Raw genomic sequence first — 5,961 nt, forward strand, 5'->3', positions numbered from 1 at the left:
CGTTGACCGAATGCTGGATCGAGACTGAGCGGTCCGCGTGGAAACCAAACTCCGCTGGTCCCGCCGTCGCCGCCGTCGCCGAAGTGCACTTGCTGCTTATGTCTTGTCGCCCGGTGTGGCCTGCAGGCCCGAATATAGAAGCAGCGTAGGTATGCTTCGGTGATGACGATGACGACGACGACGGCGGCAGAAGCGTTGGGGTTTCTTGCTTCACTCTCGGGCAGGTCTTTCTGTTTTGCGGTCTCCACTCTCCAAGGGATGGCAATTTCTATATTGTTCGGTTGCATTCGGTGAGCGCAATGACAACTTGTAGGTAGGTACTTGTAGCATGCTTGCCTAGTGCTCGCAGAACATAAGCTGGATGAATATTGTTGTTTTGAGTGCAGATTGCATGTACATGCTTTTTTTTTGTGCATGGCAGGGTCTTAGCGGGAGGGGGTCACTACTTAAAGAGGAACTCGAAAAAAAAATTCTTTGTTTTTGCTAAAATGCTCCAACTGAGTATTCTTTGAGTATTTTCATTATGTCAGTTTTCAACCATATTGTCAATAAACGATGGCGTGCTTAAGAAAGTTTATCGTAAATAACTGGTTCAAAAATTTCTGAAATAATAGACTTCGGAAATTTTGAATTATAAATGGGGCCTCATAGCCTAGTCAGTAAAGGCACGGCCAAGCCGGAGGCGGTGGGTTCCATTCCCGGTCCGGTCGAGGGAATCTTCGGGGTTGGAAATTTTCTCGACTTCCCTGGGCATAGAGTATCATTGTGCTTGCCACACAATATACAAATTCATGCATTCGAAAGCTCTCAATTAGTAACTGTGGAAGTGCATTTAGAACACTAAGTTGAGAGCACGCAATAAGCTAATATGCGCTAAGCAATAAGCTTGGAATGCGTATAAGAAGAAGTAAGAACATGCCAAACTTGTTCAGTTATTTGATGCTCCTGAATCCATGCATTAACAATGTGATGAAACAATTTAATATTCTAGGGTGGTTCTAAAAACTGTATTAATGATTTTTATTGTTAATATCATGTTAAGTAGCACACACTACAAAAAAAGTCATGTTAATTTCCGTGCCCTGAGACCGACGCATGCAAGCGGCCCAAATGACATAAGAATCCGTTGAAAGAAACGAGAAAATCAATTCAATAAAGCGTAGTTTTCGTCGAGCTGCGTATGTTTCGGTTTGAGAACACTTAATTTTACTTGACATGTTTGTTAACGTTCCATAATTTACGTCAAAGATGGATTACGTCTCGTGTAAAAATAGTTATTTCTAAGTGTGATACAATATTGGAATCCTTTTCTGGGTTGTTGTCTGAGTTTGTTTTAGTGTCCATAAACATTTTTATCACTCTAAACAAGCTCTACATGGATAAAATCGATACCCTAGGGTGGCTCCTAAATATAACCGAAAAAATCGATCTTCATAAAAATAATGAATTTTAACATACAAGCACATACTTGAGCAAAATGTGGTCCAAATATTAAAAAAAGGTAATGAGAATCCCGTTCAGATAGTACACACTCCATTTTGACACAGTTGGGTGCATTGTAGGTATAGATGTGTAAATCATTGTTAAGTACTGATTTATAATATAGTAGCTTAAGTAAATAAAGCTTATAACTAATTTAAGGTCATTTTATTGCATAAAGAGTTAGTTTTCATCGTTAAGGATGAGAAACAATTATGAAATTGAAATTAAATAGTAAGATTTATTGCTCTTTTGGAAGATCAATGTTACATGCCTTGGTGAAAAATTTACAGGTTTTCATCGAATTTTCATCTTTACCACTGGCACAACATTCAATTGAATGTGAAATTTTGCATTTAGGCACAGACAAACAGACATAACTCTCATCATCACATTCTTCGCAAATAAGGTTTTATTTGGGAATGTGCTTGCATTTATCATGTTGGCGCCACTGAAGCGTTAAGCAGGCCTCTACATTTACATTACAACTTATCAGTGATGCCAGTTCTTTTTCAATTCAATTTAGTATATTTCAGCTCTTGATAATGATAAGGGGACCAAGGCATCCTATTGGAGACATGGGCATTACTGTACCACATACTAATCTGACGAATACATAAAAAAGGTTGTTGAATATTACACCCAAACATACGATGTACACAGAATTTGTGAACAAATCATTTTAATGAGTGCAATATTGTGTACACTTTTAGTAACTGCCCTAATAAAAATAACCATAAAAGAGAGCGTGGTATCATCCAAACCATTTGTGGGATAGTTTACCCATCCGGGATACAATTCGTTTATGGTATTTGTTTATTAGGGTGGTGTTCAATACACCATGAGTAACATTGATTGATACATATTGTTTGCTATGTTCACATTGAATTGATGGACGGTGGTAGAAAGAGCACTCTTTAGAGTTACATTACCATGTTTAAAAACTTGTTTCCAGCAAAAAAAAAATCCCACTTCACAATCAGCACAAATCCCTAAAAGCTGCCGGAGACGAACCAGCGCAGGGCTGAAAGTTTTCTTAATAAAGATATAAAACAAAATCCCTAAAAATGACCGAGCTTCTGTGAATTTCTCCTATGGATTCGTATTTCAGCAAAATTCAAGCAATTCTATAGATCTACGGAAGATTTCGTAGAACCGACTGACTTCCATCTGTTTTGTTTTCATTCAACACAGCTGACGCGTTGACAGAACGAGAGAAAAGCAACTAGTGGAAAAATTGGATGAACGAGGGATGCTCCGGTTGCAAAACAATGCTTCGCAATATGCATGATAGAGGGTGCTAGTCTACATGCAAAATACGCTTGACGATATTTTTGGAAGAATTTTCTTCTAAAAGTTATGTCAGTTTGCCTGTGATTTAGGGTTAAAGCGAAGACTACAAATCAAGAAGACTGACAACTCTCTGCCAAAAATCAGGAGACAGTAACGGCAACGCCTCTTCTGAGCAAAAGGAACCTATGTATAATTGTGTGTGTTAATTCACGAGTTTGCATTCACACACATAGGTAGAAATGAATAGCTGTCAATTATTGGTTTTGTTATGATTGTCGTAAAAAGTGAAAAGTTTCTTTCTTTGCTCTATGTTGACAACGAGTAAAATTCCAGGTGAAATAGAACAGATGCGCAAGTAAATTTGTTTTGAAAATTAAAACTATGGCAACGATGCCATTCACAATGATTGTGGGACCTTCCTGGATCATTAATTTGCTATCTCAGAATTATCTTCCACTTTTCCTAAGCTCTTTAGTGATGCATTTATGGACATGCGTATGGTGAATTAGTAAAATGCATGCCCGTTCCCTTTGGTACCTGGATACAGTGGGGGAAGTTAAGTTGTGACGCTCGGCAACTTGGCACAGTACTCGCTGACCATTTGAATGTCACTGGCCAATTCGACACTGTTGTTATCATTCTCTGGAAGTGGTCGATGATTCCAAGAATTGTTAAAGCATACAGAGGTTCACTATCCGGTTCTTTATTAATAGGTACCGTTTGGGATTGTTGTACTTCAACCCTTCATTTTCATTTTCTCCAACATTATATCCTGCTACGCCTTCCGTTGGATCGTGATATGATCTTTCTTCTTTTTGAATCCTTGAATTTTCAGCAGCTTCCGAATAATGGTACTTCACTTAATGGTGGTGGAAGCTGCCAATTCCTTGTAATTGATTGCTTCCAACAGGCAAAATAAACAATATTTCGGTTCCTCGTTCACAAGTAGAAGTTATTTTCACAAGGTATCGATCCGAGTTTGAATCCTCTACTTGATCCACCATGACAAGTTTTTCAGTTTGGAGTTGGAAAACCACCGGCTTGCTGGGATAAGGATACAAACACTTGTGCTTCAAAGTTCGACCTTTGATTGACAGAGGCGCTGTTATCAGTGATGTTTGACATTTGTATGGGAGAAGGGAACAGCTGCCAGTCTTCTTGATTTTTAGTCTTCGGTTAAAGTCTATCTGAGAATGTGTCAAAAACATTTGAAAAATATTAATTCATGAAACAAAAAATCAATTACGACCGGCTTTGTCCCACTATATGGAGTGGTTCACTATAATTTCAAATACCTCTGAACATACACACAAGGAGGTTATTCCACGGTAATTGCTGACGCGTCTCGTTTATCCCTCTTTTTGAACACTGGAAACAAGAATGATGATTTCCAATTCGAGGAAAACAGTTTTTGTTTAAACGAAAGGTTGACATAGCGCAAAAGTGCATCTTTTCAGCATCGCTGAAGGAATTCCGTCAGAGGTCCAACAGATGTGGAAATTGTCGAAATCTAAGACATCCTGTGGAGTATCTCAAACTACCTGTTCTACTTGAGCAGACTGCGCAGCGAAATTTTTGAAGACCATTTTAAATTGTGATGCAACGAGTTCACCAGCAGCTGAGTCAGCAGAGAGATTTGCTAGATACATTGATGAGGAAAGATTTTAGATTTGACAAACAACCAAAATTGCTTCGGGTTGGTACGTAGGTTGCGCTGCATTCGAATTATGTATTGAGCGTACAAGAAACGGTTGTGGTTCCTGTATGCTCTGCTTGCACGATTGTACTGTAGTTTTATAAGAGCAACGAATGACTGCTGCAATATTTTCGAAGACCCGAACAACGGTGGCGTTTAAGCATTTGCAAGCGATTGGTTGACCGGGGTGGTTTCTGGGCAGTTCATGCAAGAGTTACATGTTCAGCGATAATACTGCTTACAGCGTTCGGGAATAAATCCACAGCATCATTCTAGTTCTGGAATGAATTAAGGTAACTCCAGCCGATAGCAAGTGGAGCTTGATTCATCGCAGCAAAATCAGCCTTTCGGAAATTGAAATTGGTGTTATCATGCACCGCCTCCATGAGGAATGATCTATCATCCATTCCAAGAAGAAAAAGGTCCTTTCTATTGTGATAACAACTTCCAATTTCCATGCTCTTCATACGGAATTTTTGAACTTCGTTAAATTAAAGTTTTCACTTCAAATTGGCTGTGTATTGGCTGACACCTTGGATGGGTTCAAACGTCTTCTCAAGTGTTTTACTGAGAAGCAAAACAAATCCTTCACTTGCGACACCAACACTGAACGTCTGCTCAGTGGATCAGCATTGCAACAATTAATTCCCTTTATATTTAGATAAGATTTAGTGTTTGTTTTTAGTTTAAAAATGTCTGGTGGTTATAAATGGTGTACGGAATCACCCATTCAACAGATCAACTTCAAACTTTCAGGGAATAAATGAAAACATATTAATTAACTTTTTCCATGTTCGTTTTATTCAACTTCATTGCCATATCCAAATGCACGTAACCGAAATTGAAGTAGACGCTTTTGGAGGCATTCCGTAAGGTATACCTGCCCATTGATCGTTCTAGTTGTCACGAATGGAGTGCTCCGCTTTCCACACGTGCAAATTGCTTGCCAAATCATGCATTTTTTGGCAAACTTCGGCATCTTCTGCATTCTAACGTCCTCATGGACATTAGACTGATGCAAAATTTGAAATTTCCGCTCCACAATGCTCAAACGGTTCCAAATTGGGTCCTGATTAGCCTCCCAAAATTTGAACTCTTTTAGTGAGAAACTGACTTGGCACAAACCATTTGAAGTTTATATGGGAATTACTATGAAGAAAGCATAATTTCGGTTCATATCTAATTCAAAATTCACCAGTCAGCTCTACTTTTAAAAATGATAGCTGATTTTCCCAGCTACAACTTTGTTGAAGACCACTTTTCGATCAAATGTAAGGACAAAAGTTATTAATGATTCAAGTCACTGATGTCTTATGATTATGCTCAATCAACTGTTCAGCAGGCAACATTGGTGTTTATGGCGCGTAGAATAGAGGACAAAAATCATGGCTACTATGTCACACTGCAGAATACAGTGTTGCCCACAATACAGTTGCTTAATCTTACCATAAGATTATCAATCTCTTAAACAATTAATAACTATTTAATTTGAC

The sequence above is a fragment of the Ochlerotatus camptorhynchus genome, unplaced genomic scaffold (genome assembly GCF_037179485.1).
Source record: "Ochlerotatus camptorhynchus isolate MF236.1 unplaced genomic scaffold, CSIRO-AGI_Acam_v1.1 ptg000330l, whole genome shotgun sequence".
Taxonomy (NCBI): Eukaryota; Metazoa; Arthropoda; class Insecta; order Diptera; family Culicidae; genus Ochlerotatus; species Ochlerotatus camptorhynchus.